The 27,910-nt window shown below is 35.1% G+C and overlaps 1 long non-coding RNA gene across 4 annotated transcripts; it reads right to left on the bottom strand.

The window, feature by feature from the left end:
- On the bottom strand, window positions 1-27,380 carry LOC122231008. 4 transcript variants are annotated; one of them, XR_006208107.1, is made up of 7 exons: window positions 27,194-27,380; window positions 24,500-24,623; window positions 21,326-21,413; window positions 13,942-14,052; window positions 11,845-11,979; window positions 978-1,013; window positions 1-160 (listed from the first exon to the last, which is right to left on the bottom strand). It is a non-coding gene; the product is annotated as an uncharacterized LOC122231008 (long non-coding RNA). The 4 variants fall into 4 exon arrangements; XR_006208103.1 differs by lacking the exon at window positions 21,326-21,413; XR_006208106.1 differs by lacking the exon at window positions 21,326-21,413 and having other exon boundaries at window positions 24,500-24,589.
- Window positions 27,381-27,910: the final 530 nt, after the last annotated feature.

Here is a 27,910-nt window from a genome sequence, read left to right as displayed (position 1 = left end):
TTTTGATCAATCAGGAGATGTGAAACAGGACTAAGAAGAAAACACTGGGGAAAGTAACATATGTTCTGTCTGTATCATGAACACCAGCTAAGCCAGTATATGGGGCAAGTTATATTTTCCAACAGATTCAAGATACTTGGCACTTCATGCAGATTTAGAACTAGAAAAAAAAATGAAAATTCCAATTACCCAGTTTCATTTCAAATTATACTTTTCTCTAAGATTTTAACATTTCCCTCTTCATTTCTTGTCACTTGGAGTTTAATTAGTGTGCTCATATTAGTTTTTAAAACATTGTGAACAATACTTTTTTTCTAGAACTGAAATCATTTTGGAAATCAGGTGTCAGTATTCACCTCCACATTATTTTGACATGCTGATTTTCACTCTTTTGGAATCCTTTTGTAGCTTATTAGAAACACACCCTAAATAAGAAAATGAATGCATTCATTTTTTTTCTTTTTAAAAAAAATTTTAATGATTATTTGTTTTTTGTTTTGGGTTTTTTGTTTTGTTTTGTTTTTGTTTTTGAGACAGAGACAGAGTGCAAGCAGGGGAGGGGCAGAGAGAGAGGGAGACACAGAATCTGAAGTAGGCTCCAGGCTCTGAGCTGTAGGCACAGAGCCTGATGTAGGGCTCAAACCCATGAACCATAAAATCATGACCTGAGCTGAAATCCAAAGTTTAAATGACTGAGCCATCCAGTTGCCCCTCAATTTTTTTTTTTCAATTACTGGGAAAACTAAACTTTGGAGTTAATGAGCATACATTACATTAAGATAATTGCATCTTTTTTTTTGATAAGTCATGACACTTTGACATAAAAAGAATAAGGTTAGATACGTATGTTTTCTTTACAAATTTACATAGTCAAAAGAAGAGAAAAAGAAAGAAAGAAAGAAAGAAAGAAAGAAAGAAAGAAAGAAAGAAAGAAAGAAAGAAAAAGCAATACTCTATACACTCTTTACAAGACTTACAAATTGATTTTGTAGGTTGTATCCTCCATGGTTCTCCTGAAATACAAAGGGAACTTTGTAGGTCTTTCAAAGATTTACAAGGTAATCTTGTATTATTATAGTTATTCTAAGACTACATGATATAATAGCTCTTATAATACTACATGATAAACACTAAGTATATTTACTTCAAGGGAAAATACTATCTTGGTTCAAGAGAAATGAAAATATATATTTAAGATCACCTTGCAAAGACTGTCAAATCAATAGCTTTCAAATCATTACATTGTACTTAGGTGACTTGTCATTATGCATTATATTTTTGGAGGCCAGAGAGAGTAATATATATGTTTCCACTAATAGACACATTTCCCTGAAAATTGTTTTTGTATCTAAAAAGGGAATGCAATTGAATATTAACAGTAAAATTACATATAATGATTTTATATATGTAGAAAATTGGTATTTTTAAAACTCATAGTTTTATTTGGACCTTTTAAAAATAAATCTACATGGGTGCTGGGTGGCTCAGTTGGTTAAGCGTCCAACACTTGATTGTGGTTCAGGTCATGATCTCCCAGTTTGAGTTCAAACCCCACATTGGGCTCTGTGCTGATAGCATGGAGCCTGCTTGGAATTCTCTCTCTCTCACTCTCTCTCTGTCCCTACCCCTCTCGTGCTCTCTCTGTCTCTGGCTCTCTCTCAAAATAAATACATGAACTTAAAAGAGTTTAAATAAATAAATAAATACCTATAAACCAAAGAAATAACAAAAATATCCTGAAGTGAATAAGGAAGTTAATGAAAGCTGGTTCCAAGGAACAGTAATAAAGGGTTTCAGAGACTACATAATTCAGAAAAATTATTTTTGAAAAAGTGAAAACAGGGAGAAAAATGCTTCCTCTCACTATTTTCTCAGGGTCATACATTCTTGGGCACCAGCATATATTTTGTAGTTCACTATTTATATTTAAGCACATGAAATAGAAAAGAACTTATCTATTCTATAACTGGAAGGAGAATGGATATGGCAAAAAACTCATCTGTTTGTATGTAATTATAAAATACTAAACAAAGAATACTTCTTCTTACCCAGGTAACCAATGTGTTTCTTCTTCTCATCAACATTATAAATGAAGACATCATTATTTTTATTATTATTAATTATTATTATTATTAATCTGTATTGTATGGTTAGAAAACAGACAGTTGTCTAGGTAATTTGTGGAGGGTCGCTCAGTGAGTTCCTGAGATGTGAATCCAGGCAGTGTAATTCTATTTTCTTTTCCTCTGAGGTTTCACCGAATATTTCACCAAAGAAGGTCAAGCAGTTAACAATAATTAATTTATTTAAGCTTATTTATTTATTTTTGAGAGAGAGAGAGACAGAGAGAGGAGGGGCAGAGAGAGGGAGTGAGAGAGATAATCTCAAGCAGGCTCTGCACTGTCAGCACAGAGCCGGATGTGGGGCTCAAACTCACAAACTGCCAGATCATGACCTGAACTGAAACCAAGAGTCTGACGCTTAGCCTACTAAGCCACCCAAGCGTCCCAACAATAATTAAGGTTTAATTGAAATACTTTAAAATAAAATAGGTTATCATAAACAGATACCAAAAATAAGAATATTTGCTATTTAATATATGAATATGTTATAAATCACATATCAGAGACAAACAAAAAAGTCTTTTAAAGTCATTTATCATTTATAAGTACAGTTTCTTTTAAATTTCTTTAACTTAGAAATATTTAATTTTAAATTGGATATAAAATATTTCATGTGCTATTTATACCATGGATGTTATATTTTTAGGTGAGAGATACAGATGTGAGAATGTGATTGCAAACAAAAGGGTTAAGAAAAAAAATGCCACGTGGTATGAACATTTTGAATATTTCCATAATTCTAATATTTAAACATTATTATAATACCTAGCTTTTGCTAAAGATGTCTGAAATCATATAAATTATATTCTCATTGTACATGTGTCAAACATCTATACATTTATTTAGGGTGTCTGTCTAGGGCCATCAGCCATCCAGCTTGTCCAGGACTTCCCTGGTTTAGTACTGAAAGTCTTATGATCCTGGAAACCTCTTGGTCAGGAAAACCAGAATAGATGGTAACCCTTTTTATTTGATAAATTAAAGAATAGAATTGAGGAGAAATAGCCTACAACTCAAGAGTAGTTTCCTCATAGAAATCAAATGAGTTACCTCTATGTCAGTACTTAGTTTGGTTTTAATACATGGAAAGATCCTAACAGTATACATACTATAACCATTGGTTTACCTCAATAATTGCTCACTATGAGAACATTACATGTTAGACTCTATATCAGATTGTTGGGTATAAAAGCAGATATATTGCATCCTCTACTCGGAAAAGAAAAATCATTATTCACATAGGTTGTGATGACAAAACACAGGCCTCTATATGCATGTTATAGGAGTTCAAAAATGGAAGAATGATATTCAGTCATGTTGAGCACACAGAGAGTGAATTCTCCAGTGACCAATTCACATGAAATAAAATAGAGTCACTGGAAATGAACCTGATGGAGAAAATTGTACTTCCTAAAGGACAGTAAATGTGATAAGCCATGTTGAAAATGGAATGGTCAAATGCGAAAAGGATAACAAGCTACAAAGGGAAATCTTTCTGGATGAAAAGAAAAAATGAATACTAAAAATTAACACCCATCAAGTTCTTATGTTTTGCTAGGGACTGTGTTTTACCTGAATAGTCCCATTTTCTGTTCACAACACCATTCTGGGACAACGTTATTTCCATATAAGAACTAGTCGAGGCATAGAATCAAATGATCTAATCTTTTGAGTTACACCCCAACTAGTTATACATAAAATACACAGGATTGGGAAACAATAATTATTTTTAATCTTTCAGTGGGTCGTTAAATAAGTTTAAAATGCAGCCTAAAAATTCATGTTAACACACTCTATGTAAAGTCGCTAATTGCAGTAATTCCAAATTTAATTACAAGTCTTCCTATACATAAACTTTTTATTTGATTTTTTTCATTTGAGTATAGTGGACACAACGTGACATTGGTTTCAGGTGTAGAGCACAGTGATTCAACGACTCAGTATGTTACGCTACACTAATCACAAGTGTAGCTACCATCTGTCACCATACAACACTATCACAATATCATTAATCATATTCCATACATTGTACCATTTGTTCTTGTGACTTATTCATCCTAAAGCTGGAAGCCTGTATCTTCCACTCCCCTTTACTCATTTGCCCAACCCCTCACTCCCCCCTTCCTTCTGCCAATCTGGTTGATCCCTATATTTATAGGTCTGATTCTACTTGTTTGTTTATTCTTTTGTTTTGTTTTGTTTTTTGAATTCTGCACATAAGTGAAATCATGTGGCATTTGTCTTTCTCTGTCTGATTTCTTTACTTTAGCATAATATCTCTTGGTCCATCCACATTGTCACAAATGTAAGATATCATCTTTTTTTATTCCATTATATATTATATATACACACACCACATCTTTATTCATTGGTCTATTGATGGACACAGGTTGCTTACATAGCTTGGCTATTGTAACTGATGCTGCAATCAACATAGGGGTCCATGCATCTTTTCAAATTAGTGCTTTTGTTTTGTTTGGGTAAATACTCAGTAACAGAATTATTTGATCATATGATATTTCTATTTTTAATTTTGAGGGAAACCTCCATACTGCTTTCTACAGTGGCTATGCCAGTTTTTACTCCCACCAGCAGTGCACAGAGTTCCTTTTTCTCCATGCCTTCTCCAACATTTTTTTTGTCTTTTTGATTTTAGCCATTCTGAAAGGTTAAAGTTTAATCTGTGTTTCCCAGATGATTAGTGGTGTTGAGCTTCTTTTCATGTATTTGTTGGTCATCTGTGTATAAACTTATTTTTAGAGAGATCGGGTATTTAAAAATATTTTCTGCCATAAAAAATCTTCACAGGGTCCCAGGCATATACATATTATATAGATTGCTGCAGCAATGTGCAGCCAAAACCATGTGTACCTGTCAGTTAGAAGACAGATATGAGATATCTCAAAGCTCAGCCTAAGTTCTCTATGACTAAGCAAATGTACCTATTAGACCTGAGAAGAGACAATTGGCCTCATCTTATCTGTAAACTCAGTTGAAGTTTGCAGAAAGCATTCAGCAAGCACATTTAAAATAAATCCTAGGGGGGCGCCTGGGTGGCTTGGTCGGTTAAGCGTCCGACTTCGGCTCAGGTCATGATCTCACGGTCCGTGAGTTCGGGCCCCACGTCGCGCTCTGTGCTGACAGCTCAGAGCCTGGAGCCTGCTTCCGATTCTGTGTCTCCCTCTCTCTCTGACCCTCCCCCATTCATGCTCTGTCTCTCTCTGTCTCAAAAATAAATAAACGTTAAAAAATTTTTTTTAAATAAATCCTAGGGGCGTCTGGGTGGCTTGGTCGGTTGGGCGTCCGACTTCGGCTCAGGTCATGATCTCACGGTCCGAGAGTTTGAGCCCCACGTTGGGCTCTGTGCTGACAGCTCAGAGCCTGGAGCCTATTTCAGATTCTGTGTCTCCCTCTCTCTCTGCCCCTCCCCTGTTCATGCTCTGTTTCTCTCTGTCTCAAAAATAAATAAATGTTAAAAATAAATAAATAAATAAATAAAATAAATCCTAATTCTCATCTGGCTTAACCACAGTATACCAACAGAGATAAGAGAAATAAGTTCATAATTATTACTTAATTGAACCAAATTCACTGCTTAAGTTGTCTCATATTTATTGCTGATGCTTTGGCAAGTACATTGAGAGCAAAAGGTAAAATTCTCTGGGTGATACTTGAGAGCAGCAAATATTCTAGAAAGAGAGAGAGGCAGGAAGGGAGCAAGAAGAAGAGACAGAGATCATATTGGAGACTTTACAGTAAGTCAAAGGTCATCAAAAAGAAGGATGTAAATAGGAAAATAAGTCTAGTCTTTCAAATGTAATTTATTTTAATTATTCCTTACCAAATTGCTAAATTATCCTTTTAAGTGTGAATTGAATACATGAATATGAAAACCTACATACTTTAAAATGCCATAGGTATTTATTAATTTCTATTACAGTCTGGTACCTATTCATATTTTCCCCTTGAAAAATAGTATCACTGTATTATGAAAGAATAAATTGCGCAGATAATCTTGTCCAAAGCATGAAAGGACTTGTTTTCCTGAGATTTATGTTATCTAATTAATCAAGAGCATTGTCTAATGGTGATCACCACAAAATGCAGACATGAAGTTATGAAAGTACAAACAAGGTTTGAGGTATACCTTGCAGGTAAACTCATAAAGTAATAAAAACACCTTACTATGCAATGGCTAGAGCACAATTGGAATGAGGATTACACACACACACACACACACACACACAATCTTCCATATTCTTCTTCCAGTGGAAATGTTTTGAATTGGCTATGTTAACCAGTATTGAAAATTGTGTCCCTTTCTATCCCTTTAAAGGTAAATAATTAACATTATTAAATGCAAATTAAATGTTGAGAACTATGGAAGACCAGGTTTCAGCCCAAAGCACAATAGGCACACAATCCCAAGTTATAAATAAATTTATCACAAGTTTTTATTCATATTTATTTCTCACACACACATACATACCATACAGGCACACAAAAAAATACTCAATGCTCTGTGATACTAAGTACATTCAGGGGACTCAATCATGCCAGTAATTTTACTGTGCCACTTGTATATAGTACAAGTAACATTTAATAACCAGCATTTCCCATAAAAAGAATATCCTTTCCACAAGAGTTTTCAACTCCAATGTTTCTTAATCTCAGGTTAAAGATTCCTGACAGTGAACTCCTGGAACTGTCCAATTCAAATTAAACTCTTTTACGGGGCGCCTGGGTGGCTCCATCGGTTAAGCGTCCGACTTTAGCTCAGGTCATGATCTCACGGTCCATGAGTTCAAGCCCCACGTGGGGCTCTGTGCTGACAGCTCAGAGCCTGGAGCCTGCTTCTGGTTCTGTGTCTCCCTCTCTCTCTCTGCCCTTCCCCCATTCATGCTCTCTCTCTGTCTCAAAAATAAATAAACATTGAAAAAAAATAAACTCTTTTGGCATTATTTATCATAAAACCTTATGTAATTATCTTTACACTTATTACTCTATGTAATTATTCAAGATTTAAACAAAATTTACTTATTGTCTTTCTCTTTTCCTCTACTTTGTAAGCTGCATGAGGCAGCAGGATTTGCCTATAATTTCTAGCATCTAGAGTAATCCTTGGAACATAATAGGATCTATTTTGATGAATTAATGAATATAATATAACCACTTTTTTGTTTAGAGCAGGTGATGATAATACAGTAAGTTTAAGAGAGTTAAAATTATACAGTCTACATGTATTTTTTCCAGAATTGGTTAAGGCCTTACAAGTTTTCTTTATTTTAAGGAATACTACATTCTTATTATATTCTGCAAATAACAGGTTCTAGACAGTTAAACAAATTCCAAAAATGTATATGAAATATTAAACTATTTTATAGTTATAAATACTTTAATTATACCAAATATCATTCAAGTGCAAAATACATAGTAAGAATCTATAAATAGCCACATATCACTGTACAAATTGCACATTATACAACATGTAAGGTGATACTGTTCACATCATACACATTGTAGACTTAATACATATTACAACATATTTCCAGGAGATCATGTCTTAACTAACAAAAATCTATTTGTTACAATAGTCTTTCAATAGTTGAGAGAAAAGAACATTGGAGCTTTTTCTCATTCACCCAGAGATATTATAAAAACTGGGGCGTCCTTGAGGATATGGAGCAAGATGATGTCATGTATAAGGAAGCTTACTAAGTTTCTCCACTTATTGATAAATATATTCATTGGGGTGCCTGGGTGGCTCAGTTGGTTAGGCGACCAACCTCAGCTCACATCATGATCTCACAGTTTGTGAGTTCGAGCCCCGTGTCAGGCTCTGTAATGACAGCTCAGAGCCTGGAGCCTGCTTTAGATTCTGTGTCTCCTCCTCTCTCTACCCCTCCCCTGCTCACCTGTGTCTCTCTGTCTCTCAATAATAAATAAACATTAATAAATACATGTAAATGTATATATATATATATATATATATATTAATTAAAAATAGTCTTGTACTGTCCAGCATAGTGCATTTATTTAATTATATAACCTTCTACCACCATTAAATGGCTCATCTATGCCAAGGCTGATAATTTCAGTAGACATGTTTTTGGTTCTGAGACTCTATGTTATCTGCTTTAGTAACTAAAGGAAGTGGCCCCCTATGATTCCGTTCATAGTTGATAACCTTGTCTCTGACCATAGTTAATTGCATGTAAAATAGAAACCCAGTCCTGGGAGACCAGTTCATAGAGAGAGTTGAGACACTTGAGCTCTTTTTTTTTTTCTTTACTTCCCAGAATGTAAAATTGGGATTATTAAAACAGGGTTAGATATTAGGTGGTATTAAATTAGGAAAATGGTATGGAGACATTTTCCACTAAAGCATAGAGAAACAAAGAAAGCTAATCTGTAGTAAGTAAGATGAATGAAGCAGTACTAAAAAAGCATGAGTGGAGGAGGGGAGAGAGAGAGAGGAAACATTACCATAGAAACTGTAGATTACTAGTTCTAGTCCATCAAGCCTAGAAATTCTACCTGTTCCTTTCTTCATGTATTCATTTAATAAATTATTGGCTTTTTCCCCCTTACACCAATGAACATATATATTTCTGTTGTTCTTAACCAAAGATGAACTAACTTTACTTCTTTTCTTTGTGTTCAAATTATTTCAAGTAGTTCAAATTATTCTTTAAAACATCATGCTCATGGATAATAAAATATGCATCAAGAGGAATTCTCAGTTATATATAAGTGAAGATGTTTTATATACAGCATCATAACCATTGGATTACTTTTATTAGTGACTTTAAAATTTTCCCAGTCTTCTGATCATGTATTGTGGTAACCGCATTCTGAGGGAAAAAATGTACGGGGGGGGGGGTGAATTAGTAATTCTACACATTGTTCAAAGTATGTTCCCTAAACTTTGGTACTATTTGTCACAACTGGTCAATGTATATTGCAGGATAAAAGTATTTTCAGATAGAAGCAGGCTTATTTACTGAAGAAGTTCAGTGGACATTTTGATTGAAATAATAAAAATAAAATTTCAAAGTCATTGAACACTTCTTCCAGAAACAATGTAAGATGATCTGTAAATACAAAAATAAAGAGCTTATGGTTTGACAGAGCGAGTTATGTAATTTCATTACCAATACAATTTCCACATAGAAATAATAAGTCCAAAGCCCATAGCTTAAGTTTATATGTCGACTCAACATATGTGGCACACAGTATAGAGTCAATATGTACTTGCCATACATTACTTTCATCAGTTTCTACCACTAATCCCACTCTTAGTGCAAAGTAATAATTAGGTTCTGTGACTGTTTCTTGTTTCAATCAGAACATTTGTCATGAAGTGCTGTAGTTTTAATTATTAAGTGCTAAGTTCAAAATGAGAGTATGTTTTTTCTTGTACAGGGAGAACTGTCTGAGCTTAGACTTCAGCAGATAATAATTTATAATATGTCTACATAAAAATACCCCGAACTTTGAAAATATCTAAAACTTCTCATTAAAAAATAATGATAGAGTTAGGAATTTGTTAACTATCAATAATTATATACCATTTTCAATGAAGCAAGAAGAAGCTACCTTTAAAAAGAAAGAAAAAGCATTCAATCATTTAAATAAGTTATATTTAAGCTTCTTCCATTGGGGATAAAATAAGTAATGCATAGCTCATACTGGCTGATACACTAAAAACTTGGAAGTGTATTGGTGGAGGCAATTTTGTTTCCTGGATGTGCTACTGGAGGAATGCTCATGAAACTTGAGAATACACAGAAGAAAACAAAAAACCTAAACTGAGATTTTTGGAAGAATTTATTGAAAAATCAATGCTCAAATTGATCCCTAAATTAGTAAATAGAGGCAAATGGGGTAATTGTCTAAAATTAATAACAATCATATCACTAGTCATTAGTGACAGTGGTGAGTCAAGGTTGTTTCCTTTTTTAAAAATTTTTTAATGTTTATTCCTTTTTGAGAGAGAGAGAGAGAGAGAGAGAGAGAGAATGAACAGGGGAAGAGCAGAGAGAGATGGAGACACAGAATCTGAAGTAGGCTCCAGGCTCTGAGCTGTCCGGACAGAGTTCAACACAGGGCTTGAACCAATGAACCGTGAGGTCATCATCTGAGTGGAAGTCCGGACGCCCAACTGACTGAGACACCCATGTGCCCCACGATTGTTTAAAATGAAGTTCCCAGGGGCGCCTGGATGGTTCAGTTAAGTGTCCAACTCTTGATTTCAGCTTATGTCATGATCTCAAGGTTGACTGAGCCCCCTCATCAGTCTCCCTACTGAGCATGGAGCCTGCTTATGATTCTTGATTCTCTCTTTCCTTCTGTCCTAACCCTACACTATCTCTCTCTCTCAAAATAAATAAATGAACATTAAAAATAAATGAAGTCCCAGAGTCCAGCTAAGGTATTGGGAGTGGGGTGGCAGCCAATATGGTGAATCTCTCATTGGAAGCTGGCAATGAGAGAAAACAATATAAACGTGGGGACAAATGAGGGACTAGTAAAGAATATCATAAACAGACACTGGAGTGTCTCAGAAATCAAAAATAAATAAACAAACAAACAAATCAACAGATCATAAGTTTGGAGCCAAGAATTAGTAACAGACTAATGGTATTTTTTACCAAACATGATAGGTACTTCCCATGGTTCAAGATATAATTTAAGGTAGACTTATGCCAGGTATGCAACCATCCTGTATTTTTAAAAATGTAACTAACAAAATTAATCAGTGATTTCATGACTATCATTGCTTAGGAAGGGAGTTTGGTAGGTACCATGGCAGATCCTGAATCAGGCATGTATCCCCATTAGTCTTTTCAAAACTTCAGTAACTGAATCTTCCATTATAACTATTTGGTACCAACTATATAAATTATTAATAAGAATTCAAATTCTTAGGTTATTTTCAATAAAAGGTTAAAATGCTATTTCTATAAAATAATAAGTGTTATAGGGTAAAAAGTTGTAGAAGTATACACAGTGTAAATTGATATTAGAATAAAATGTGATATGTTCCCCTCCCATCTCTCCTGTGCCATCCAACTCATGATATATTAGAGATTAAGTTTTTTTTTTTTAAATGTTTATTTGTTTTTGAGAGAGAGAGTGCCAGAGCATGAACAGGGGAGGAGCAGAGAGAGAGAGGGAGATACAGAATCCGAAGCAGGCTCCAGGCTCTGAGCTGTCAGCACAGAGCCCGACGCGGGGCTCGAACTCACAAACCGTGAGATCATGAATTGAGCCGAAGTCAGACGCTTAACCAACTGAGCCACCCAGGCACCCCAGTGATTAAGTTTTAAATAGATAAATATTTAAATAGGGAGTGTTATTGTTGACTGTGAAAAAGATATGCCAAATATTTGTGTCTGTTGTGTTCTTCTTCTTTTTAAAAAAAGTTTATTTATTTATTTTGAGAGATAAACAAAGCACAGCAGGGAAGAGCCGGAGAGAAAGAGGGAGAGAGAGAGAATCCCAAGCAGGCTCCGTGGTGTCAGCACAGAGCCCAAGGTGGGGCTGGATCTCACAAACCATGAGATCATGACCTGAGCCGAAATCAAGAGTGAGATGCTTAACTGACTGAGTCACCCAGGCACCCCATTGTGTTTCTTGATGAATCTTTAACACCTTGTACCAGGCCTGGGACACTCAGGGCTATCAGAAGCTGGAAGGGGCAAGAAAGGATCCTCACCTGGTGGTTTAGGAAAACCATGGCTTTGCTAACACCTTCATTCTGAGCTTCTAGCCTCCACCACGATAAAATAATAAATTTCTCTTGTTGTGTGCCACTCAGTTTGTGGTACTTTGTTATGGCAGCCCTGGGGAACTAAAAATATTTTTGTTAAATAGAAGCATGGAACAAAGTAGTAGGCTAATCACGTCCTTCCAAAAGTAAAACAAGTTGGGATATGAGGTGAAATAGTATTTTACCCCTTTGGCCTCAGGATAAATTTAGTGAATTTTTTGCTGTTCTAGATATTTGCAGAACAGCAATAACATTTTTCTTTGGTCTGACGTTAAAAAAGAGAACAAATGAACTAAGTGCCAGAATTACTGTCATTTGGGGATATGAGTTTTGTAACAAAGTCTTATACATTAGAATAAAGTCTTATGTTGTAGAACAAAGCAAGAGATGAGTAACTTGTGGTGGTTAGTCATCCATATTACTCAGATATAATTTCTGGCAATGGTCAATTATCATTCTCTTTCTTGTTTGTTAGGAACTCCTATAGATGTATGTGTTATAGAAACATGTTTAGACTAGCATATCTGTATTCACATGTTCATTCACTTATGCACTTACACAGTGACTTAACAGATATTTTGGTGCCTATTATGTTTAATACTCTCTGCCTGGAGTTAGGTATAGCATAGTGAAACAAACAGGCAGGTTCCAGCTTGCACTGAGTTTACGGATCATAGGAGAGATGGGAAATAATAAAAATGATGTTACAGGTGTATAATTACACACTGCAAAAGTGTTATGAATGAAACACAGAGGGACATGTGAAAGCACAGAGCGGGGGATGTGAGCTAGCCTGGGTTGATCAGAGAATGTTTTCATGAAAAAATGATACCTAAATGTCCATCAACTGATGAATGGATAAAGAAATTGTGGTTTATATACACAATGGAGTACTATGTGGCAATGAGAAAGAATGACATATGGCCCTTTGTAGCAACGTGGATGGAACTGGAGAGTGTTATGTTAAGTGAAATAAGCCATACAGAGAAAGACAGATACCATATGTGTTCACTCTTACATGGATCCTGAGAAACAGGAACTCATGGGGGAGGGGAAGGAAAAAAAAATAAGGGTTAGAGTGGGAGAGAGCCAAAGCATAAAAGACTCTTAAAAACTGAGAACAAATTAAGGGCTGATGGGGGGGGGGGGGGCGGGGAGGGTGGGTGATGGGTATTGAGGAGGGCACCTGTTGGGATGAGCACTGGGTGTTGTATGGAAACCAATTTGACAATAAATTTCATATATTTAAAAAATAATAAAATAAAATATGTATGGGGAAAAAAAAGAAAAAATGATACCTGTCACTGAGGTTCTAATGCTAAGAATTAACTGAACCAAGAGGTGAGTGGTGGAAAGTGTTTAATGCAGAAGAAAGAGGCAGTCCAAAGGCCCTAGGGGAGAAAAAACAGTTAAATTCCAGGGGTGTAGAGAGCTTGTGTGAAAATGTGAAAGGAGACAGAAAACAAGTAGAGGCCAGAACTGGCAGGAAGCTGCAGGCCACGTCAGGGATTCTGTTCTATATACTAAGAGAGAGAAATAAAAGGGTCATATTTGCAATTCGAGAATATAGTCCTGCCTAACATTTGGAGAGGGAAGAATTGGTTCAAGGAAATAATTCAGGAGACAACTGTAGTATTATTTTAGGTAAGAGATGTTTGTAGCTTGAACTAGGGATTTGGAAATGGAGAGAAATAAATGAATTTGCATACACTGTGATATAGATGTGAAAAAAAAAAACATTTAACTATTTCCTATACCATGTATTGCCTTTCCTTAGAACATCATTCATGCTTAACGTAAATTGGTGCCTGTGCATACTTCTATACATGTACTGAGTCCAGCAAGAAATGATATGCATTAGGAATAGGATAAAAATAGCCAAAGAAAAGTCACCCAGTACACTTTGGTGTCACTTCCAAAGTCTCTTTGGGATATTCAGTCAATTCATTTTTCAAATCCCAGTAAGTGCTGTTTCCCCTCCGTTAGTGTGTGTTCTCTTCCTTTATTCACTCTACAGTTGAAATGAGAGGTCTAGATACATACTGTCTGGTGGGGGGAGGATCACTTGTGTGCTTTGCTGTCTTCTCCATGCCTTCAACAAGTTGTCCTTCACTTTGCTTGCTCACTGGGGTCCCAAGACAGATGAACTATGTTCTGTGTTGGGGAAAATAGAGCATTTGTCAGTAGTCTTGGATTATCTCACATCTATCTAGATTAATTTCCTCCTGATCCCCCTGAGATTTGGATTGTAAAAAGGAAGCCAGAATACTTGTTTCAATATTCCTAAACATTTTTGTTTCTTCACATCACTTGCCCATTGCCCCCCCCCCAATTCAAACCCACTCTCAGTATCTACATGGTCTTCCCCATTTCTTGTAGGAAATGATTTCCCTACATCATATCACGCATTTCCATATCATACATTCTCCCTGCAAAAGACTTTATCAGAATGAAGTTTGCATATTGATCCTCCAGGTATATTTTATATTTTCCAAGCCTTATTCTTGGTATATAAATATAAACTTCTGGTATTATAAGGTTTTTACCCATTTCTATATAATCTGGATTTCAAGTTTAACATTTTACTACACACACAAACTAAATCCTAATTTGAAATTCAAATTAAGTAAAGAGTTATTTATTTTTGGCTGGATCTGCCTGACACAGTATGTAAAGATTCAAAGCTGAAAAATATGGGAGTCTACAATGGAATTATATCTGCATGTAATTTTTAATGTATTTTAATTTATTTTAATGTATATTTTATTTAATATACAGTACGATATTGGTTTCAGAAGTAGAATTCAGTGATTCATCACTTACATACAACACCCAATGCTCATCACAGTGCCCTTCTTCTTCTTTTTTTTTTTTTTATTTATTTTTGAGAGAGAGAGAGAGATAAAGTGCAGCAGAGGAGGGGCAGAGAGAGAGGGAGACACAGAATCCGAAACAGGCTCCAGGCTCTGAGCTGTTAGCACAGAGCCCGATACAGGGCTCACACCCACGGACCGTGAGATCATGACCTGAGATGAAGTTGGACGTTTAACCTATTGGATCAGCCAGGTGCTCCACAAGTGCTCTTCTTAATACCCATCACCCATCTAGCCCATTTACCATGCATCTTCCTCCAACAACCCTCAGTTTGTTCTCTATCATTAAGAGCCTTTTATGGTTTGTTTCCCTTTCTTCTCTTTCACCCTACTTCCCATATGTTCATCTATTTTCTTTCTTAATTCCACATACAAGTGAAATCATATGGTATTTGTCTTTCTCTGATTGACTTATTTTGCTTAACATAATACATTATGGCTCCATCCACGTCATTGCAAATGGCAAGATTTCAGTTTTTTGATGCTGAGTGGCATTCCATTGTGTGTGTGTGTGTGTCTCTGTGTGCATGTGTGTGTGTGTGTGTGTGTGCACCACATATTATTTATCTATTCATCAGTGAGCTCTCTCCATAGTTTGGCTATTGATGATAATTCTGCCATAAACACTGGGATGCATGCACCCCTTCAAATCTGTAGTTTTGTATCCTTTGCATAATACCTAATAGTGTAATTGCTGGATCATAGGATAGTTATTTTTTTTAGTTTTTTGAGGAAATTCCATACTGTTCTCCAGAGTAACTGCACCAGTTTGCAGTCCTACCAGCAGTGCAAGTAGGTTCCCTTTCTCCACATCCTTGCCAATACCTGTTGTTTCTTGTGTTGTTAATTTTAGACATTCTGACAGGTGTGAGGTGGTATCTTATCATGGTTTTGATTTGTATTTCTCTGATGATGAGTGATGTTGAGCATCTTTTCATGTGTCTGTTAGCTATCTGTAGGTCTTTGGAGAAGTGTCTATTCATGTCTTCTGCCTATTTCTTAACTGGGTTGTTTGTTTTTGGGGTGTTGAGTTTGATAAGTACTTTATAGATTTTGGATACTAACCCTTTATCAGCTATGTCATTTGCAAAAGTCTTCTCCCATTCCATAAGTTTTGTTGACTGTTTCCCTTGCTGTGCAGATTTTTTTTTTTTAAATTGATGAGGTCCTAATAGTTCATGTTTTCTTTTGTTTCCTTTGCCTTTGGTGGGTGATGTGTCTAGCAGAAGTTTCTCTGGCCAAGGTCAAAGAGGTTGCTGCCAGTGTTCTCTAAGATTTTTAGGGTTTCCTGTCTCTCAGTTAGGTCTTTCATCCATTTTGAATTTATTTTTGTGTATGTTGTAAGAAAGTGGTCCAGTTTCATTCTGCATGTCACCATCCAGTTTTCCCAACACTGTTTCTTGAAGAGACTATCTTTTTTCCATTGGATATTCTTTCCTGCTTTGTCAAAGATGAGTTGGTCATATAGTTGTGGGTCCATTTCCAAGCTTTCTATTTGGTTCCATTAACTATGCATCTATTTCTGTACCAGTACAATACTGTCTTGATGACTGCATCTTTGCAATATAGTTTAGAATCTGGAATTGTGATTCATCCAGTTTTGTTTTTTTCTTTTTCAGGATAGATTTGGCTGTTCAGAGTCTTTTGTGGTTCCATACAAATTTTAGGGTGGTTTGATCTAGCTTTCCAAAGAATGCTGGTGGTATTTTGATAGGGATTGCATTAAATGTGTAGATTGCTTTGGGTAGTATGGACATTTTAACAATGTTTGTTCTTTCAATCCATGAGCATGGAGTGCTTTTCCATTTCTTTTTTTTTTTTAATGTTTATTTTTGAGACACAGAGAGACAGAGAGACAGACAGAGAGACAGAGCATGAGCAGGGGAGGCACAGAGAGAGGGAGACACAGAATTACAGAATTCGAAGCATGATCCAGGCTTTGAGCTGTCAACACAGAGCCCGAAATGGGACTCAAACTCACAAACTGTGACATCGTGACCTGAGCCGAAGTCAGATGCTTAACTGACTGAGCCACCCAGGTGCCCATGCTTTTCCATTTCTTTGTGTCCTTTTCAATATCTTTCATATGTCTTCTATAGTTTATCTCTTTATCTCTTTAGTCAGGTTTATTCTTCAGTATCTTATTGCTTTTGATGCAGTAATAAATGAGATTTATTCCTTGATTTCTTTTTCTGCTGCTTCGCTATTGGTGTATAGAAATGCAACAGATTTCTACACGTTGATTTTATATTCTATGACTTGGCTGAATTCATGTATTCATTCTAGCAATTTTTTGGTGGAGTGTTTCAGGTTTTCTACATAGAATATCATGTCATCTGCAAATAGTGAAAGTCTGTCTTCTTCCTCATTGATTTGTATGCCCTTTATTTCTTTTTTTTTATCTGATTGCTGAAGCTAAGACTTCCAGTACTATGTTAATGTTAATAGTAATGGTGAGAGTGGGCATCTTTGTCTTGTTCCTGACCATAGGGGAAAGGCTCTGACTTTTTCCCCATTGAGGATGGTGTTAGCTTTGGGTCTTTCATATATGACCTTTATGATGTTGAAGTATGTGTCATCTAACCCTACTTTGTTGAGGGTTTTTGTCAAGAATGGGTGCAGTATTTTGCCGAGTGCTTTTTCTGCATCTATTGACAGGATCATATGGTTCTTATCCTTTCTTTTATTAATGTCATGTGTCGTGGTGATTGGTTTGCAAATATTGAACAGGCCTGCAGCCCAGGAATAAATCCCACTTGATCATAGTGAATAACTCTTTTCATATTCTGTTGAATTCGATTTGCTAATATCTTGTTGAGAATTTCTGCATCCAAGTTCATCAGGGATATTGTCCTGTAATTATCCTTTTTAGTGGGGTCTTCGTATGGTTTTGGAATCAAGGTAATGCTGGCTTCACATGTTAATTTTAAAAAATGAAGCAGGTTTAGTATCTTGGCATTTGTGTCTGGTTACATCTTTTCCTCTAAGAATGTCACTCTCTTTCTTCATGTGATGACATCTTGGTACTTAGTAAAGTTTAGATATTTTCAGGTAGACTGGGGACAAAACCCACACTTCAAATGTTGAACTTAAGCTCTAGCTTGTTTAATGTCTTTTGATCCAACACCATTGTGATCACTGAGCATGAGTCAACTAATGTACGGCTGATCCATTGTCTTCATTTGTGCATGTGTGTATGTGTGTAGGCACTAATGACCATGCACTTTGCCATTATCTGTGAGCACATCTTAAGTTTTTTTATTACATTTATTTATTTTTGAGAGACAGAGACAGAGCACAAGTGGGGAAGGGGCAGAGAGAGGAGACACAGAATCCAAAGCAGGCTCCAGGCTCCGAGATGCCAGCACAGAGCCTGACGCTGGGCTTGAACTCACAAATTGTGAGATCATGACCTGAGCTGAAGTTGGATGCTTAACTGACTGAGCCACCCAGGTGCCCCTATCAGTGAACACATCTTGACGTTCTTACCTTATCCGCAGCTTGATTCTGCTCCACTCTCTTCTCACTACTTCAACTTTTTTTAATGGCAAATCAGTTTTTTTTTTTAATGTTTATTTATTTTTGAGGAGGGAGAGAGCGAGAGAGAGCGAGAGAGAGAGAGAGAGAGAGAGAGAGCAAGCACAAGCAGGGGAAGAGCAGAGAGAGAGGATGACGCAGAATCTGAAACAGGCTCCACGCTCTGAGCTCTCAGCACAGAGTCCGCCTTAGGGCTCGAACTCAGGAACCACAAGATCATGACACAAGTTGAACTCATTCGCTTAACTGCCCAACTGAGCCACCCAGATGCTCCACCACGTCAACTTTTTATACACGCACTCTAGGCATTTTGTCATTATGGGGTGGTTGCAAAGCTACGTGATTAAAGGAGAGAGATAATTCAGGGAAAGACATAAGGATATATATAGAAAATATTTTGCAAGTCTGAATATATTACCAAAGTAATTCTGACAATAAGAACATTTTAAATGTATTTTAAACATCTAATGCACTTAAAATTTTAACATAATTCATTTATTATATAAAAGACTACATATAATTATAGATTTTCTCAGGTAAAGAAATCTGAAAAAGTTACACCTAACAAATTTATTTCATTTTCTTATATTAAGTACATTGTATAAAGGGGATATTCATCTTGGGTATATATCCACAGAGGAAACACTATTAATAAAGAAAAACTGAGTGTTTCCAAGAGAGAAATATTTGCACATTTCCTATATTAATGACAGTGTACTCTGTATGCACAAAGTCATAGTTACACATACACAAAGTAAGTTACAAGCACTGGCTTTATCTTTTTATCCAACAATTTACAATCCAAGTATGGTAACATTTTTACCTCTATTAACAGCATCCTGACCTTTCAGGTAAACCTTTATTTTGAAAATCACTGATACATTTTAAATTAATAACTGTGATAAAGTTTCATATATGGGCATATGTGATACATTTGACTTTCTAAAACATAATGTATTGAGTGGGGAAAAAAGGTAATCTAAACAGGCCTATGAACTGTTTCTTGGGGCCAAATGTATCCTTTTAAGGCACTATTTCATATACAAATGCCCTAGATATCTGAAAGAAGTATATGAACATAAGATTTTTATGGCATTGGGAAAGAGAATCTCAATATTAGAATGAAAAAAACACTATTCATGAGTGAATTTTTGCAACAAGGAAAACTATGCCAATTGGTAACACTTGTTACAGTATAGAAATGTTAGCCCTTTGAGTTATGAATTTCTATCTGAATCAATAGGTCTGAATCTTTGGAATTTACTATTGCGATTCATGCTTTTTCATATTTATATTCAAGTCAATACAGATTAAATGGGCCCATAAATTTTAATGTTCCTTCTAAAGTAAGGTGTTTATTTTCACTATCACCACCACCACCTACCCTCTCCTCCTTGGTACAAGCACAGCCTAAGAGTTTTTTATTCCTTCAATAGCGTCAAGTGAAGGAAGCAAATGAATTCAATTGTAAAAGACAGTTATGGAGCACTAATGTGCAGAGAGAACAGTGGGTATGAACGTCATGTAGCTACCCAACAGATAAAAAGAATCTTGGTAAAGTGGACCCCAGCTGTGTTCTTCCAGATGCCAATTTTTACTTAATAACCATTAGAACAGGCAACAAAGCAATTAATGGATCTATGAAATGAAAGAAAAAGCTGTCGGGTAGATCACCTTTTAAAAGTCTGAATTTGTAAAATGATATAAGCAAAAATAGGATAAAAGGCAGTTTCTCAATTAATGGTAACCTTTTACAAACATTTTTCAATACTGACTTGCCCCTAGCATAATTTATATGGAATTTAATAAAATATAACTACATGAAATCAAAGTATCTTAAAGGGTATGAGTGACAGCTCACCCACCTATCAACACACATTCTCCTAAATCAAGAATTCTATGTCCAGTGAAATAGCCCTGTGACAATTTAGCCTCTTGTTGGATAACTAAAAACTCAAACTCACTACTTAATAAAAAAAATCTCATTATTTGGCAGTATTTTTAATAAGTTATTGTTAATGACTTGAAGTGTGCACTCTATAAAATTTTTAACTCCACAAAATATAAATTGCTCTTTGAAGAAAGGTGAAAGTCATGTTTATTTTCATATGCTAGGCTTTCAGATATTTAGTGCAAGTGTATGTTGGGGGAGGTGACATCAGGAATTTCTCTTTTTCATCTGTTTCCTGATATCAATATTCCCAGTACCTTTAACATTCCTCTTATAAAATGAATATCATAGAAATCACGTTTATAAACTTTAACATTCACATACCTGTATATATTAGTTTATTTCTGTAATACAGAATTAATTTGTTATGACTATTTGCATGGATAATTCCCTATACTCTTGTCTGTGAATTTAATAATTAAGACTTGAGTAAAGGACATTATCAACATCTTTCCATGATTGGAAATGTTCATAATAAGAGTTTAATTTTGACCTCACTTAGTAAAGAACACCTAGTAATAAATGACAAAGCTAATAGAATATAGATTTCCTACCTTGAACAATTTTTGTCTCATTAGGTAATAACTATTTTGAGTTAATGCATATCTAATTGATAGAATTAGATGACATAAATGAGATAAATTATTAAATTATACAACTTGGATTTTTTTTCAAATTTTAGTTTTGGATTTTAAACTTGCTCAATAGGTAGGTAGGTAGGTAGGTAGGTAGATAATAGATATACACAGAGAGATTATATATATTAATTAGCATAACTTAATTTAAGGTTGGAAATAAATGACCAATGTATTGAATCAATAGATAAGATTGAGTGCTGTGTTGCATTTTGTCCTACCATGAATCAGAGGGAATGATGTATGTAGCATTCCTTTTATGCAATAAGAGAGTGATAGAAAATTATGAAGATATAGATAGACATATAAATATATCTATAAAACATGCGTCTTTGTATTTATGCATGCACATCTATCACTGTGTTTACAAAGTATCATGAACAGGAAATAAACTGAGAAATACTCAAAATGCAGAATGAGGATGAGCTTACCATGAGCAGAGACAAACAGATCTTAACACTTGTAGGACTGTATAATAGTGTGTGGTAGGGGTACTTCTAGGTATTCTTCAAGCACATACTGAAAAGATGAAATAAACCCAGAGAAGTCCTTCATATAATTATCAGGATGACTAATTATGAACTTGCACTAATAAAACTAGAAGATTTGGCCCCTTCCTCTTCTCTTTACATCACTTGTCCTCAGCTAAAGAAAGTAGCCATATTTGTGCCTTCTCTCTATTTGTCCCCACACCTCCTCTCAAGAGTTGGGTTTGGGAGTGAGGCAGGACAAGTATTCCAATAATGAGTAATGTCTAGAAGGAATGTGGAGCCCTGAAACTCAGAAATCACCTGCACACCATAAAAAGCAGCATACCCCACCCTACCCTACATCAATGGAGGTATGTCTGGAATCAATATCTGCGCTGATTGACAGACAAACAGGGATTCTTGAACCAATGAGACATCATTTGACAACTGAGCATACAACCAGACATCACATCACCAAAATTTCAGAAAAATCAAAACCACCTAAAAGACAAAATATCAACCAAAGAACAGACTTTTAAGGAAACAAGATAACAAAAAAAGAATAGTAAATAAAGATAATTAATGTCTAAATCTTTTGTAAAATATGGATCTTAGGAATTTAAAATATGAGCATCAATATTAAAACTAAAAATGGTATGACCCTTACTCAAGTCCCAATTCAAACCAAAAAACCCTAGCATATGAGTTGATTTGAGTACTCATTGAATATGTGATGATATTATGGAGATACTGTGTTTTTTTTTTTTTGCTTAATAATGGTATTTAATTTATTATTTTTTGTTGAAGTATAATTGACAGATAATATTATACTAGTTTCAGGTGTACAACATAATGATTTCATATTTGTATATATTGTGAAATGATCACCATAATAAGTATAGTTAACACCCATCACCACACGTAATTTTTTTCTTGTGATGAGAACTTTTAAGATTTATTCCTCTTAGGAACTTTCAAATATACAGTGTAATATTATTAACATAGTTGCCATGCTCCACATTACATCCCCAGAATATATTTATTTTATACCTGGATTTTTTTATCTCTTGACCCCCTTCACCCATTTTGACCATGCCCCACCCCTGCCTCTGGCAACCACCAATCTATTATTCTGTGTATCTATGAGCTTATGGTTATTTTTTTTTTTAGATTTAGATTCCAAATGTAAGTGAGATCTTTAGATGTATATTGATAGATATTTGCACATAAAATAATAAAATGTATGGGATTTGCTTAAAAATAATCCACAGGAGAGCAGGTGGATAATGTAAATGGAAGTAAATGTGAAAAAAGATCCATGAATGGATAATGAATTCAGGTGATGGGTACATGAGACCTTATTATACCACTCTTTCTATTTTTGCATATGATTTCAGTTGACAGGAAAGCAGAGGATACAAAGGTAGGGAACAATTTAATGAGTTAGGTAGTTTGAAAAAATTAGTGTAATTTGGCAGTGTTTGCTCTGAAAGTTTAGCTGTGAATGAAACACCCATAATTTACAACTTTGTCTAATTGATGTACTAAGAGGAGGGTATACAATACATGTGAAAAAAAATACAACATTGAGCTGAAAAAAAAATTAGGTGACTTTAGAGCACACCAGTGAATTAAAGTGAAAGAATGCAAAAATACCCAAACAAGCAAACAACAACAAAAACAAACAGAAAGTCCAGTTTGGTACATGAATTTAACATCCCAGAGGATAAATAAGAAATTCAAAAATATTATAAATGAAATGGAATAGCTTTATCAGCCATGCAAGCAAACCATATGTATGTGCCTACAAATATATAAACTGGTTTTATTAGCAACCACAGCGCATGCTGAAGGCAGAGTAACGAGAACCTAAGGGAACTCAGTTTTAAAGCTAGCCCACCATTAGATTAGGAAGGTAGATGGCAGCAATATAATTTCAGCCCAATAATGGTAGGAGAAAAATGAACTGAATGAGATGGCAAGGCTTTGGGAAAGGCAGATTCTGGGAGGAGGTTGGGGGGAATAACAAACAACAAAAACAAAAACAAAACAAGGAGATGGTGTTGCTGAGATTTTCTATCACTAGGGACCACAGTTAATTGAGTCATCCTTTTAATTATTTTTCTACCCCATTTATTGTTGCTCTAACATGCCAAACACATGCCTTGGAGCCTTTTCACTTGCCTTCCTTCTGCCCTGATGACTATTGCCCTGGTAACTGCGAGACTCCCTCCTTCCCTCCCACCTCTTTATTCAGGCCTCTTCTCAAATGTCTTTTGATCAGAGAGACTTTCTGTAACCATATTATCTAAAATAATTGTTGCTGCTCCCCCAGAATTCTCTAGTCCTTCACTTGCTTCATTTTTTCTACATAATAATTAAATCCCCATGACATTGTTTACTTATTTATTTGCTTGTTTGTCTTTTCCCACTAGGATGTAAGCTCCAATAAAGCATCTAGAACAGGGTTTGACACTAGTATGAAACAGAAAACATTATAAATTATTTAATGTCTTGGAAAGGAAAGAGCTGAAACCCCCTACCAACACTTCTTTGGGAAATGGTGGTTACTTGCTAATGTACAAAAGCAGAAAATCATATGGGAAAAATATGTTATTTATATCTTCTTTAAATGCGAAGGAAAGAATAGGAACAGAAATGATACATGAAATTCAACAACAAATGCTTTTTGCTGGATTTAAGTGTGTCTCTAAATATATTTCTTACAAACCAAATTAATGAAATAAATTCAATTCTGTTTGTATTTTATCAAAGAAAATCTTATTTTCAAAATGCCTACCTCTTGTCTTTAGCATACTCAGAAGACATTTCAGCAATTTGAGTGCAAATTGCAAATAACCGAAATTATATATTCTTTAAATAATGTGATCTTAAATAAATATAAGAATTCAGTGAAGTGGATCCTTAGTGACAACCTCAGGCACTGAGTTAAATATTTATTATGAGAAGGATTTTCTATGTGCTAATAACTTCTTTCTCCCTAGGCTTCACTTTTTGATATGTATTCCCCATTATTAAGTGATGAATTTTTATTGGTTTAACATAATATATTCGGAACGTCTTCTGGTACCCAAATGATTGTCATTTGTGTCCCTCAGACTATAGGGCTATTACCTGTCAGTTGCATCTTCAGACCTCCCCAAGTACAGGAGAATGACAGTGTTTGAGCCTTTACCATCTGGCCACTGACTTCCCGGAGTGATCCTTTGTGCAGGTCACATAAAGCAAATATGGGGTGCTCCAACATTAAAAATTAGTAACATTTTCAATAGCAAATGAAACTTTGAACATTCTTCACAATCACTCTCAAGATTCACTCTTATAACTATGATCAATGAACAAAATTTTAATAACATAAATCTTGTCATACTTCATCATTAATCAATCAATATAATAATCTTCTATTAAAGACCCTATTGTTAAGTACATGATTATTCTTTAAAGTCAACTACAAAATATCCAATTTATCCTTATAACTCATGGATATCAATGCATTATCTTAATATTTAAACAGCAGTCATATTTTTCATCTATAATATCTGATTTTCATAATTTACCTCTTGACTAAGTTTCATACTCTATATATTAAATAGTAGTGCATTTATTTGAACCATCTCAATTTAGATAAAGTATATAGAAAGACAAATGTTAATATTTGTTGAATATCTTCTATATGTTGGGCCCTATGATAAAAAATGTAATTTAATTTATTTTCGCCAAAATCATTTTGTAGATTAGGAAACAGTCTCTAAGAGGTTTTGAAACGGTGTCAAGTTGACATAGTTAATACGTGCCAGTGCTGGAATTCAAATCCAGATCTGGTTGCCCCACAAGGAAGCTCTATCTGTGTCATTTTAGTTTGAATAGATTTTGATCATGCTCCTCTCATATATTCAGGATTGAAGATCCATGAACATATCTCTCCTCCTGAGGCTTTTCCTTGATCCCTTTGTTGTCTCAGTTTCTACTTTCTGGACTTTCTCCAATCCTATTTTTGTCTATATACTGTTCTGAAAGTATCCCAGGGATCCCAGTAGGTTAAGACTCTTGATTTTGGCTCAGGTCATGATGTCTGAGTTCATGGGATCCAGTCCCACTCTAGGCTCTGTGCTGACATTGCAGAACCTTCTTGGGATTCTCTCTCTCCCTCTCTCTCTGCCTCACCCCTACTTGCTCTCTCTCTCTCTCTCTCTCCCAGAATAAATAAATAAACACTAAATATTTTTGAAAGAATCCCAAATGATAGATGTCACAGTTTTATAAAAATGTGCAGATATTTTGTTTTTATTTATATACACTAAAAGATATGCCATTTTAGACTTATGGAGAGTTTCTAATTCATTGTGTATCTTTTTTTTTTTCTTTGTCATCTGAGCTAATATTGATGTAGATTCTAATAAAGTAGATAATAGACATTATCAAATGTTTATTAAGTTAAGTTTCAAGATTTCTTGGGTATTTACAATCATGTTTTATTTGGAACCATGTAACTTTCTGAAGTTAAATCATAGGATAAAATGGATTATTTATTCTTAATGTTAGAAAAATTGTAAGCTGCATTCAGGAAGTGAAAACTGTAGGTTAAATGCAGAGTACTAGGTGAGTAGATGGTAATAAAATTGAGTTAATCCTCAAAGTAATTGGTGCTAGACTGATGGAAGAGTAACATTTTAGAGATTACTCGGATACAATTACTGAGATACATGTCTATGGACCTTCTACATTGATGACATAGGTTTAAAATCTACAGTTTTACTTGGGATACAGTATCATTGGTTATGATATTTCACCTCAATATTTTTCAGGAAAGGATCAGTGTGGTATGGTACTTTCAAAAGATCTGTGTCTGAATTGTGAAAATGCTGGAGACTAATACAAAAATTTGTACAGATTACATCATTGTTTTAGCCTTTAGGTTAATGATCTAGAAAAGAGTACTAACCACCTCTCCTTTCTTTCAAAATTAGTTCTCCCCACAATATCCTTTCAGTTCATTCAATATGCCAAGCAGTCTCCACACCCTGGGTATTTGCATCTAACATTTTTTTTTCTTATTTTCCCCATGGTTTGCTTTTCCTTGTGCATCAGGTCTCACCTTTACTATCAGAGCTTAGAGCCCTATTTTCTTCTTGAAAACCATCGCAATGTATAAAGTGAGATAACATGTTAAAGTTCTTTAAAAATACAAAACCCGGCACTGTAATTTGTCATTTAAAAAAATACCATTTCTTTTTTTTTTTTTAATTTTTTTTTTTTTTACGTTTATTTTTGAGACAGAGAGAGACAGAGCATGAACGGGGGAGGGGCAGACAGAGAGGGAGACACAGAATCGGAAGCAGGCTCCAGGCTCTGAGCTGTCAGCACAGAGCCTGACGTGGGGCTCGAACCCACGGTCTGTGAGATCATGACCTGAGCTGAAGTCGGACGCTTAACCGACCAAGCCACCCAGGCGCCCCTAAAAAAATACCATTTCTTATACAATTCCTAAATTAAATTAAGATGGCATTACTATATGAAAGCAAGTATGAAACTGCCTGGTTTCTTATTTCTAAAGCTTATTACTGAATTCTCTTTGTCTACATTTTTAAGTCCTTCTGTTGGGGAAGAAGATATTCCTCAATGATCTATCTCTTTCTTTTGATTTTTTCATTTTTCCAATCTAATCAAGGTAACTTTAGAAAAATCTTAAATTATATATCATCTCCCTGTTTAAAACCCTTCACTAATTTTCCAGCACAGTACAATTAAAGTTGAAATTCTATACTGTGAATTACACCATCTCTGGCCCTCTCTTCCACACCCACTCACTAGCAGCCATCTTTCTGTTCCTCCAATATCCCATGCTTTTTGCACTTCAGTGACTTTCAGCAGCCATTTTCTCTCTGGTTTGCTCTTCTTCCTCCTCTTATGTTGTTTTCTTGTGTTTTGTGTTTACTCTCTTCATCCACGAGCCATGTATATATGTTCTGTTGTTTGGAGGGGTTCTAATGTCAGATTAGTGGGGGAGCACTTTTCTAAGAATTCTGTGAAGAGAACTGTCTGTGCAATGCCATTTGTGATCTCACCGCATTGATCACTTCATAACACTTGGAGTGTTTTGTGTAGGTTTTGTTCATTTAGTTGTTTATAGTTTTTGTCCACAAATAAAGTAAAAGCTCTGTGTGGACAGTGAGAACCCCCATTCACAGTGCACGTTATAGGCACGTAACATGTGCTCAATAATAATTTGTTTCATGATTGAATAGATTCCAACAATTTCATAACACTAAGTCAAATATTTAATCATTTTCACCTAACAGCCTAACTCATTATTAGAAATTTAGTTATTTCAATATTGGGCAGTCTTGATCTAACTAAAAGTCAAATTACTGAAATTCCTTGTTTTACTCAAGAACATGAATAGGTATCTTCTTATTGGTAAGTTCATTTTTTAGATTGTAATTCTCCTGAACTTTTCTGACATCGTTGAACTATTTACCACCTACATTTTGAAATTCTGTTCTCCTTTGTCTTCTGTTCAAATAC

Source organism: Panthera tigris, chromosome A1 (assembly GCF_018350195.1).
Source record: "Panthera tigris isolate Pti1 chromosome A1, P.tigris_Pti1_mat1.1, whole genome shotgun sequence".
In the NCBI taxonomy this organism is placed as follows: Eukaryota; Metazoa; Chordata; class Mammalia; order Carnivora; family Felidae; genus Panthera; species Panthera tigris.
This window is presented reverse-complemented; position numbering and strand designations above follow the sequence as displayed.